The following is a 12,296-nucleotide window of genomic DNA, read 5'->3' as shown; positions in this document are numbered from 1 at the left end:
TGCCCGTGCGAAGCATTTCTTCCACTTGACGCTCTATCTCGTCTTTCTGTAACGGAGAGTACCGATAGGGTCGACAATTGACCGGTGTTGCACCAGGTTCGAGATTGATCGCGTGATCATACTGCCGGTGTGGAGGGAGTTGTGTTGGTTCTTCAAAGATGTCACTGAACTCTGTCAGAATACGCTGAATGGTAGGTGGAATTGGCTGGTTAGAGTCTGAATTTGGCGGTGTCAACTGAATCTCCAGCAAGGCCGCCCCCCAAATCTCATTGGCGTCATGCATTTGCCACAAAGTAGCTGCATCTAGAGTAGTCAGTGCTGGCTGCCCATCTGATCGCACTCCTTTCAGGTGCACCGTTTTGCCTTCACGCTCAAATTGCATAGTTTTCAATTGCCAATCACACTGCATTGGACTGTGGCGTGCTAACCAATCCACACCCAGTACTGCATCATAGACCCCTAAGTCAAGCACACGCATATCTGTAGTGAACTGATGCTCTTGTATACACCACTGCAGTTGGGGCACCATGGTCGTGCAATGTAATCTCTGGCCATTGGCTACACGCACTGATATCGGGGATATTGTGCTGGTTGCTGCACCGATTCCTGCTGCAAAGGAAGAGTTGACGAAGCTGTGGGTGCTTCCAGAATCCACCAGCAGCAACATTGTTTGAGTGCCCACAGTGGCCTGCAACCGGATAGTTTCAGCGGTTTCAGTCCCTTCAACGGCATGTGCAGAGAGTAGACAGCACACCGGGTCGGCTGTTGCATCTGGTTCGTCTAACAATTGCAATGCTCGGACTGCTTCATTAGATAATACTTCACCATGATCTCCCACCTTGATTGTAAGTAGCTGAGCTGATCGTTTGCACTGATGATCTCTTGAGTACTTATCCCCACATCTGAAACAGAGTCCATGCTGTCGTCGGTAGTCGCGTAGCTGCCGTTCGCGTCCAAAATCGTCAGCAGCAGGTTTGAGAGTTGGCACAACACGTTGTGAGGGAGCTGCTGTATTGGGCAAGACCGGAGCTGGGGGAGGGCGGCCCAACGCCAGTAGCAGGCTAGCCACAAGTGGTGGTCTACCTGCAGACACCGGCCGAAGACGGGGATGCTGAATGTCCAGTTCCTCCTCCTGGATGCGAGCGAACACTGTGGCGCGCGTGATGCTGTTGGGCGCCTGAAGACGCACGGCGGCTCGTAACTCATCCTTCATTCCCAACAGAAACTGAGTGACAAAAAACTTAGGACTGAGAGAAGCATCCAGTGCGAGCAAATTGTACATATGAACTTCAAACTGCCATCTATATTCTGCCACTGTCCCTGTTTGCCGAAGCTGCAGCAGATTGTGCATTGTGGACTCAAATTCCTCCACTACAGCACGTTGGAACCTGTCCCAAGTGATATCTGAATTTGTCTGACGAAATGCTCTCAGCCACAGTGCTGCGTGCCCTTCAACATAGAGAGCCGCCGTCGCTACCCAGTTGTGCGGTGGCACCCTGTACAGCTCAAAATAAGCTAAACAGCGATCCAGCCAAACACGGGGTGCATCGCCGTCAAAACGGGGAAACTGGTGTTTAGGTGGCCGGACGGAGTATTCTTCCCGCGGCGTGGTGCTGTGCTCGTCGCGCAGAGGTGGTTGATGGAGCCGATCCACTACTCCAGGCTGATCTGGGCGGGCGAGCAGGGGAGGCCCCTCATTGGTGAGCCGTGGGAGGAAGGCGTGGCCCGTGATGGCCCGCGGAATCGGGAGCGCGCTTGGAGGCGGCGCAGGTTGCTGGAGGCCGAGGTGGGCCGCCGATGTATGCACACCCGCCGTGGAGGGGTCTTCCACTTGTGACTCCGGTGCCGTGACGGAATAGGCCGTTGGGGAAGCAACCTTGCGAACGTCGTCTACATCGGCTTGAGTAAGCCCGATCTGCTTGGACAGGCTCTTCAACTCGTGGGAGACTTGAGTGTTGAACGCTGTCTGCGCATCGGCTCTCTTCTCCGCCAATTCCTTCTCCTCGTCAAATCTGGACAGGAGCTTCTCCATAAGAGCAGTGAGGTTGGCTGTCTGTCCTTCCATGGCGGCAATCACCTGTCGCGCCTGCGCGGAGGGCTTGGAGGGCGCCGTGGTTCCCGCCCCGAGCAGATCGAACCCGCCGAGGATTTCGGGCGACCTCACCGGAGTGAAATCGCACCTATGGCGGTGGGTGTTACCGATCGGACCAAGGGAGTGAGGAAAACCGCGGTGGAAAATTTTTCGGGAGAAATTTGCTGGCTCTGAGATACCAAATGTGACGACCGATCGACGAAGATCGTCGCCACAGAGAAGGGGATCGGAGTGGGGATGAGGAAGAACAGAGAGTGGGTGAGGTAGGAGAAGGAGATGAGAATAATTCAGACGTTTTTCCTTCATGCCGTGCCCAACAGAGGACAGGTCTATTAGTACATTTTTTTAGACAATCTCGCGAAACCTTTATTAACCCGTCACAATGTTTACAGGGACGAAATGAAGATCTCCCGGCTGTCCTAACCACACATGGCGGCCAACCGCGAGGGAGAGAGAATGTTTCGCTAGATTGTGAGCTTCATAGTTTGAGCTCCTAAATTCATGACCTATGTTGCAAGTGAAAAAACTAGTAGAGTGTTCCGAAATCTCCCGAAGAACAGCTCCATAAGTAGCTAGCTTGCCATGATGCAGCTCGTCGACAACCACCTTGCAGTCCGAAGCAACCTGTATATCTCGTGCATATAGATCATCCGCCAACGAGAGAGCTTCCCTTATAGCTAGGGCTTCCAACGTTTGGGGCTCTGTGATATGCTCAAAAACAATGGCCGAAGCCCCCAAGAAGTTACCCTGTTGATCTCTACAGATCGCTCCCACAGAACCGTGCTTCCTCCTCACGGCCACTGCTTCGTCCACATTGATCTTAACACAACCTTGGATTGGAGGCACCCACGTTGCATTCCGCATGAATCTCCTTGGTACTGCTTGCGTCTCCCTTTTGTTAACTATCTCCAAATCTGACAGATACTTATTAATAAAAGCCGCTGTAGCGTGTGGAGATTGAAATATATCCTCATGAATTGCCTTTCTTCTTGCTGCCCAAATTGCCCACATGGTTACCACCACACCGGTGAAATCATGAGCATCTAGCATTTCATGTATAGCAAATAACCAGTCCTTTGCGTCTTCCTCTTGGTGTGTGATGATTTTCTCGACCAACTCCTCTGGTGCGAAAGCCCATACGCTTCTTGAGAGAGCACAAGAGAGAAGTGCATGTCTCCATGTATCCATAGCCCCACACAAGCAGCAAGTATCTGTTTCGGCCATATGGCGATGATGAAGCACTTCTCCGCTGGGCATAGAATGTCTAGCAAGTCTCCATAGGAACATACGAAGTTTCGAGGGTACCTGGATATGCCATATAGTGCTCCAAATCCTGCTGGTCTGCCCCGTGGATGAGCCGTCAGCCTCGTTCCACCATCCCTCTCTGCTCATCTTCGTGCGTAGTATCATCCTATATGCAGACCGAACGGTGAAACAGCCATTTGGTTCTTCGTGCCAAGCCCAAAAGTCCGACTGCCTGCGCATACACACTGGAATTTTTAGGATCTCCTCTGCATCAAACGAGACAAAAACTGAGCGAACCAGCCCCTTTTTCCATTGTGCTGTAGTAGCGTCAATAAGATCAGATACCCGCCGAGGTGGATTAGGCACTAAGGATGTAATAGGCCTTTTGAAACTATCACGAGGGATCCAATTTTGTAACCATATATCCGTTCTGCCCCCATCCCCAATTCTTCTGATGATTCCTTGAGCTAGTATCTCCCTTCCATCTAATATAGCTCGCCATATCTGAGATGGGCGAGCACCCAAATCTGCCTCTAATAATGTACAATTTGGGAAGTAAACAGCCTTCAAAACCTGAGCACTGAGGGAGCGTTCATCATTCATTATTCTCCAAGCTTGCCGCGCAAGCAAAGCTAAGTTAAACATCTCCAAATCACGGAAACCAAGTCCACCCATCTGTTTTGGTTGTGTCATAGTATCCCAAGCAACCCACGCTGGTTTCCGTTTGCCTTGCTCACTCCCCCACCAAAATTGCCTAATGATGGCAGATATACTATCACATAGCCCTCTAGGAAGCCGGAAGCATGACATAGAGTACACCGGAATTGCCTGCGCAACTGCCTTGATCAAGACTTCTTTTCCAGCAGCATAGAGTAATTTTTCCATCCATCCTTTTACCTTCTCCCACACCCGGTCTCTCAGGTACTTGAACGTTCCATTCTTTGAGTGTCCCACGTCCGTTGGCATGCCCAAATAACGCTCGCTTAAGGACTCATTATGAACCTGCAAGGAGGTTTTTATTGCTTCCCTCATAGAGCCTGGACAGCCCCGACCGAAGAAGATGGATGATTTGTCATGATTAATACGTTGCCCCAAAGCCTTACAATATGTTTCCAACAGGTTTGACACTGCAACTGACCCCTCAACATTAGCCTTAAAAAGCAACAGGCTGTCATCTGCAAACAAAAGGTGGTTTATAGTTGGGGCGGTTGGGGCCACCTTAATACCTGCAATTGATGACTGTGTACTGGATTTCAGGAGGCACGATAGGCCCTCTGCTGCAATCAAGAATAAGTAAGGGGATATTGGGTCTCCCTGTCAGATACCTCTGGTTGGTTTGAAAGAGTCAAGCTTCTCACCATTAAAAAGAACAGAAAAGGACACTGAAGAGACCATGCTCATAACTGTATTAATCCATCGATGAGAGAAGCCAATCTTGATCATAATAGCCCTCAAATACGACCACTCCAATCTGTCATAAGCCTTCATCATATCCAATTTGAGAGCACAATAACTGTTAGTCTTAGCTTTAGACCTCTTCATGAAATGCAAGCACTCGTATGCACATATAATATTATCGGTGATAAGCCTCCCCGGAACAAAAGCAGACTGTTCAGCCGAAATAATGTCTGGTAGAACTAGCTTCAGTCTGTTGGCCACCACTTTAGATGCAATTTTATACACCACATTGCATAAGCTTATGGGCCTAAACTGGGAAAGGAGGGTGGGGTTTATTACCTTCGGTATTAGAACAAGAACGGTGTCATTTATACCTTCTGGACTCTCTTCTCCATGGACTATTTTCAGCACCACCCTTGTTACATCATCCCCACAAATATCCCAATGGTGCTGGTAAAAATGTGCCGGAAAACCATCTGGCCCTGGAGCCTTTGTCGGGAACATTTGAAACAGTGATGTTTTCACCTCTTCCTTAGTGTAATCTGCATTCAACATGGCATTCATCTCCTCAGACACTTTCCTGGGCACATGAGCAAGTACTGCATCCATCCCCTGGACCTCCTCGGAAGTATATAGCGTTTGGTAAAAATCATTTACCATGGCTTTTAGCTCATCTGGATCTACTACAATCGCTCCCACAGAATTATGTAACGCTTTTATCATATTTTTCTTCCTCCTCAAACTCGCCCGGAGATGAAAGAATTTGGTGTTCTTGTCACCCGCCGTGAGCCAATCTATCCTCGCCCTCTGGCGCCACATTATCTCCTCACGGTGATACATTTCAATGAGACGTTCGTTTATTTTGAGTTCAATATGTGACGGCCCCGTCCGTAAGGGATCGGATCGAAGCTCTTCTAGCATTTTCTTTAGCTACTTGATCTCCTTCCGCACGCTTCCGAACGTGTCTTTACTCCATCTGTCCAGTCCCTTAGCCAAGTTCTCGATCTTGATTCGTATATCTTCTATAGAGTTGCAGGGAACTTCGGTTTCCCAGCTTTGAATCAACATATCTCTCAGACCTGCGTGAGTCTCCCACATGGTCTCGTATCTAAACTCCCTTTTTGCATTTTCGCGCTTAACTCTGCCAAGATCCAACAGCAAAGCCACATGGTCCGATGACGCCGCAACCTCGTGTGTTATAGAGGCTAACGGGAATCTCGCCAGCCAATCTGAATTTACCAACGCTCTGTCAAGACGGCATCTAGTAAAAGAGCCACCAGTCACTTTCTTCTCAAAGGTCCAGAAACAGCCCTTATAGCCCAAATCAAGCAACATGCAAACGTCAACCGTGTCTCTAAATGCCTGGATTTGTGCATTACTGCGTTCTCCTACACCTTCATGCTCACTTGGACGTAGCACTTCATTGAAATCACCTATGCATAACCATGGAAGGCCACTTAAAGTACTGATATTTTTAAGTACAGTCCACGTTTGGTGTCTAAGATGGGTCTGCGCCTCCCCATAGACACACGTCATCCGCCATGGATCCTCCCCCTGTTCTGTAACTGAAACATCAAGATGGTAACACGAATAACCGAGGATCTCAACTTTTATTGCATTGTTCCAAAATAAGCCAATTCCACCACTCCTTCCCTAACTATCAACAACATAGGAATTATCATAGCCTATAGAGCTAGCCATAGATTCTACCCTTTGACCATCTATCTGTGTCTCAACGATACAAAGTAGGGTAGGGGTAAACTTCCTCGCGAATTCGCAAAGCTCTTGAACTGCCGCAGGTTTACCCGCGCCACGGCAGTTCCAGCATAGCGCATTCATTGGGCTCGGCGGCGCTCCTCGAAGGAGCCCGCCAAAGAAGTGACGGTATTGCCATGACCGACACCTTTCTCCAAATCCTCATCCGCTGCGTCTATGTTTTTCTTGGCTCTCTTTTGGTCTTGCTTGCTGCTCGGACTATGTGGTATAGACGCCGAAGAAGTTAGCGCTACCATCACCCCCGGACCAGATCTGTTTGCTCCGTTGTTCGCCGAGTGCTTCACATATTGTGCCCTCTTTCTGTTGTTTTCAGCATCGTCCATAACTGCATCAGATTCAGAGCTCTCATTGTCTTTCCCACCATTACCATCATCCTGATCCGATCGGGGGTTTGCTCCACGGCCACCTCGGCCACCCCGTCGTCCTCCTCTTCTTCCACGTCCCCCTCCCGGGCCTTGTCCTGTCCTCATGACCCACGATGCCCTAAGATCCTTGAAGATCAAAGCTGACGGAGGATGTATACCATTACCATGCTCCTTGAATTGATGACCCAACATGCCGCAGACCGCACACCAGTCCGGAAGTTTTTCAAACTTGATCCTGTATATTTGGCGCTTACCCTCTCTTATCATAGAAACTGCGCTCTTCAAAGGCTTATCAACATTGATCCGGACCCAAACTCGATGGAAGTTGCCAGCGAAGTCTTGAGATTGGGGTTCGGCGTAGATGACCTCGCCAACCTTTGCTGCTAATGAAGGGACCAGATGAGCATATAGTGGAGGTACATCATGAATCTGCACCCAGATTTCTATGGTATCAAGCTGCACTGTGGACGGTTTTGTCAATCCATCATACGGCTTGAGGATGACAGCATCTCCTCGGAAGTGCCAATGACCGTCCCTCGTTACTCTTTCCCAATCCCCCAAGCAGGAGAACTGCACTGTATAGAGATTATCCTCCAGGGGCTTAAACTGAACTTCTTGGGCAAGATCCCAAGCGGCTCTCATGTTTTTGAAGAACCAATACTGGCTGTATGTCTTTGGCGAGTGAACCCTAGCCAACGCAATCCAACGCGCCGCCTCGACCGGAGCCTCCTTCTCATCAAAAATCACGTCGTCGAGATCCTCCTCCCGAAGACCTAGCTCCTTCATCAGAGCTGTAACATCGTCCGTCTCCATCGTTCCACTCGGACGAGATCCTGAAGCCCCATCCGATGCCATGATTTGTCGAAACCTAACCCGATCAGAACGACTCGGGCCTTGCAGAAACCCTAGGACCTCCCCCTCTCCTAGCCCGCCTCAGGCTGATGAGCGCAGCAGCACCCCCGAACCGAGAGAGGGCAAGAGATCGCGGCGGAGACAGGGAAAAAAAGGTTCTCAACGGCGGCGACCGAGATCGCCCCGAGAGGAAGAAAACCCTAGCGCGAGGGAACGTCTACTTTTTTTAAGTACAGACACACACACCATCAGACTTGGCCACAGACGGCCCAAGTCGGAGCCCGTGGGCTCAGCCCAACACACTCATAGCTTCTCCTTCTCCTTGCTAGTCCACCGCTACGCAGTAGCAGGTGTGACATATGGGCTTTCCCCGAGTGCCTCCAGCACATCAGCCGTCGATGGTACTCCGCCGCGCGGGATGGTCGCCGGCAGCTAAGCCCGGCCGGCTGACGTGTCCCTGTTTAATTAGTCGCCAACGACTCCGTTAACTAGCCACTGAGGCGCTGACTAGTGGGACCCCCAGCTAATTAGGTTAGTTAAACTCTCTGTTTAGGGTTAGTTTAATTCCCGTCTGCAAATCAATTATCTCTTCAGCTTTGACTGCTTCAAGCGAGCTACAAACTCAAAAAGAAAAATTGCACATTTTTCTTTTTGAAACTTCCCTGCCTACAAATTGCACACTTCATTGAGCTGCTGCAGGTGCGGAGCCTGACGGCAAGTGCGTATCACTTCAGAGCAGAACACCGTGCACGGACAACCCGTTCAAATACACTGGCGCAGTCTTGAGCACACATTGATTGACTGACTGACATTTGTTCGTTAGCACAGAAAAGCCTATCGATTTGCATCCTCCTACTAATCAAGGAAGGAACAGTTTTGAAGCTCACCTGGAAACTGAATGAATGAAAAGGGGGGATAAACTATAGAGGATCACGCAGCCGTGGCGGTATTCGGCGACAAGTTTGACCTGTCATCGTTCTTCGTTTGACACTTTGACAGAATCTACACATCTCCTATCCGATCTCAGTTCTCAGCCTCTGCTCCTCTTGGGACTTGGCACCTACCGTGCCACAGGATAGATGACGACATCGACCCGGTTAACTCTTTTCTTTTTCCGATGCCAGTTTGGCCCGGTTGGTAATTGGTACCAATAGGCCCATACACAGTGGCCCGTTCGAACTCCTCGTCCTGGAAAGCCGCAGCGAGCACCAGGCGAGGAATACTTCCGTTTCGTTTAGTACCACATCGCCTGTCGAGGGAGGTAGCAGAGGCAGCGCATCCTATATTAGCAGGGCATTGGGCAACCTTGAAACTTACTTACCTGGACGGGGTCTATGGCTGATCAAGAAGAGTCATAGCCCAGGCTAGTGGCCTACATTGCATTTTGTGGGCGCGCTGGCCTACCATCTCCCCTTTAAGAGAGAGTGGACCTCATGATTAGAGGGGGTACGCGTTCGCGCGGCCCCTGCCAAATATCAATTTCAAATTTTTGGTTCTTTTCATTTGCAGTTCGTTCCTTATTATTATTCTAAACTATGAAGTCTTTGAAATTGTGTGTTTTCTCTCCTGTCCGTTTTTGACCGGGCCAAGTTTCAGTTCGAATTTTGCAGCTAGTTTGATCCCTTAGTCTGAACTGCACTAAGAGCAAATTTCACTTCACGGCGTCAATATCTGGAGTCTAAAAGAGTGAAAGCAACTGCAGTTCACAACACATCGCTTACTAGAAAGAAAAACAAGGCAACGTATGTTGACAGCAAAGATTTATTCTGTTCAACATACTGCTTCTTTTAGTAGCACGTGTTCCTTTTCATGCAGAATGCGCTTTTTTGCCCTTTTTGAAAGAGACAGGTTTAGATTGAGACGATTCGTCAAACAATGCGGAGAAATTTAGAACTAGCTTTGACTGCAAATGTGCTTTGTGCTCTTTTCCTGGTTTCTTATCTGAAGATTATGCTGTGCAAGCTCGAGGAACTGAATATTAAGGATTCCATATATCCAGGTGTCATGTTCCATCTCTTCCTTCAAGACTCAATTGACAAATATGCATGTGCAGTACTCCAGGGAAAGAAATTCAAGCATAAGTAGGTGACTGATTGAACGCGCATCGTCCATGGTTTATGTCGGCTCAAGTTATTGGTGAACACTATGTCATACTCACGGATACCAAGATAAGGTTAATTTATCCTCCTTTGAATCTACATACCAGGACAAGGTCAATTTATCCAAAATAAATCGACAACGGTATGAGCGCACCCATTTTTTCTATGGTCCCTAATATTCTTCCATGCATCTTTATGGCTAGCACTCCTGTTCACCAACTTGTCCACCAAATTTTCCAAACCTTGGGTCAAAATCAATCACAGGTCAGATAATATGGGTGTGGTTAGATTTTAGTAAGATAAACGTACAGGAATTAGTTGTACCAACCCGTCCGCGGAAACACAACCAGTATACCAAATAGGACTAGGTAAAACTCACATCTGTCTGCAAATTGATTTTATGATTGGCTCTGATTGCTTCAAGCATGCTACAAACTCAATAGAAAATTTACTTACAAATGTTATTGATGACTGCGCAGAACAGAAGCTTAATTGTGTGGGAAGGGAGAGCCAAGAAACAGTCAACAAACCTGGGTTTTAAGTTCACATCTGATTGCGTAGCTCTATTACTCTTAGAAATTTAATATAGCCGAGCTTTGGGATCTCTTAACAACCAAGAAACCGGAACGACCCTGTGATCGGAATTCCAAGTTTCTCCTAAACATGCAAGCGTTCAACCTACTCATTAAAAGAGACCAGGAATTAAATCATGCATTTCACCGTTCAACACGTTCATTCATTACATATCTCTCGTCGCACGTGTTCTTTGTTCTCAAACAAAGAGGATTATGAAGTATGAACACGAGAACTGTAATGGTAAATTTGAGGTGTCAAAACTTTGCAACTTCTCTGAGTTTGTTGGTGCATCGGTACAAGAAACCATTTGAACATACATAGCTATCTGAACTATTGACTTTGTTGTTCTTACCTACTTTTAATGATCCTCATCACAATCAACCTGATGCAAACTGGTAAATATATGTGCCTTTTATAAGGGCGTTGAAACAATTGGATGCATTACAAATTCAGTGGACGTCTTAAGGGATAACGTGTTATGCTTAGTACGTAATCCGAACCATTCATGCTAACCTGAAATGACAGTGTTTCTTTAGTTGAATTAATAGAATGGGAGATACGAAGATGGAGTCAATATCACCAAGAAGAGGAAAGAAGAACAAGCAGTTTGTTAATGGGATGGACAAGACAGGTGGTTCATCTTCCTATTGGTAACCTGCTCTGTTTGTTACATAGAAAAACATTGCACTAGGCATGGTATGATAAAAGGCGGGAATAAGAAGGCCTGCTCTCTGGCAGGTTCGTGCGTGCTCTGGAGGAAGAGAGAAACGGCAGAAAGAAGAGAGACTTTTTTCTAGGGTGGGTCCACCTGTAAGAGAGAGAGGGGGGAGGTGTGTGTGTGTGAGAGAGTTTTTTTCTTTTCTTTTTGCAAGGTTAGGTCCCACATGTAAGTGAAACATGCACAGAGGGGTAACTATGTACAAGCGATGTCTCGATGCCCCTTTGACCGGACAAAAACGACACCAAAGGTTATTTCAATAAGGGCTTTTGATGGAAGAGGGACAAAGTTGAGCACTGAATTTTTTAGGGGTAAAGATGATAGTGGGCGCAAATTAAGGGGGAGAATGGATACGGCCCTTGATACAAATGTTCGAACTCGTCCATGGTTCTTAGAAACTGTTAAGAAACTTAGTACACAAAACAAACCAACACTAGTAGAAAACAGGGCTTTGGTTGGGGCCTGGCCAGCCCATTAGTCCCGGTTTAGTCACGAACCGGAACCCATGGGGGGCATACGTCCCGTTCGGGCGCCCAGGGGACCGGCCGGGCCTCGTGGGGCATCTGTCCCGGTTCGTCTGGACCCATTTGTCCCGGTTCCTAGCACGAACCGGGACCAATGGTCCTCGCTCATGGCCCACAACCATTGGTCCCGGTTCGTGGCTGGAACCGGGACAGAAGGGGGCCTTTAGTCCCGGTTCCTGCCACGAACCGGGACCAATGAGTTGCCTATATATACCCCATCGCCGCAGCAGAGCAGTCCACACTGCTCTGTTTTTTCTGGCCGGCGAGGAGAGAGCTTTGTTGTGCTCTAGCTCACCTCCTATGCACATGAGGTGTTCGATGAAATGCCCGAGCCACACAAGTTAAGCTTTCTCCTCTCGAAGCTCGACCTCCAAGCTCCATTTTGTCCGAGATTTGTCTAGGTTTAGCGGTCTGTCACGTCCCGTCCCCGTCTTCACCGCCGTCGATCGCCCGCGCCGATCTCGTCGCCGGCACCACCGTGGTGAACCCCTTGTTCTTATCTTCTTTCTGAAAGAAAAAAATTGTTACTTTAGATAGATACTTATCTAATTTTCTTACTTTTATTATTGCTTGTTATTATATAGTGCGATGGTTTTGGTATCCGCCCCCGTCGGCCCTCGTCCTGTCTATGATTCGGATGTGGTATATATT

At 48.3% G+C, this 12,296-nt stretch overlaps 1 non-coding gene across 1 annotated transcript; it reads left to right on the top strand.

Annotated features, from left to right (window-relative positions):
* Positions 1-9,041: 9,041 nt before the first annotated feature.
* Positions 9,042-9,197, top strand: LOC123146715 (U1 spliceosomal RNA). The gene has a single exon (XR_006472908.1). It is a non-coding gene; the product is annotated as a U1 spliceosomal RNA (small nuclear RNA).
* The last annotated feature ends 3,099 nt before the right edge of the window (positions 9,198-12,296 follow it).

This window comes from Triticum aestivum, chromosome 6D (assembly GCF_018294505.1).
Source record: "Triticum aestivum cultivar Chinese Spring chromosome 6D, IWGSC CS RefSeq v2.1, whole genome shotgun sequence".
NCBI classification, from domain to species: domain Eukaryota; kingdom Viridiplantae; phylum Streptophyta; class Magnoliopsida; order Poales; family Poaceae; genus Triticum; species Triticum aestivum.
Note: the sequence above shows the minus strand (reverse complement) of the source record. Positions and strands in the feature narration are given on the sequence as shown.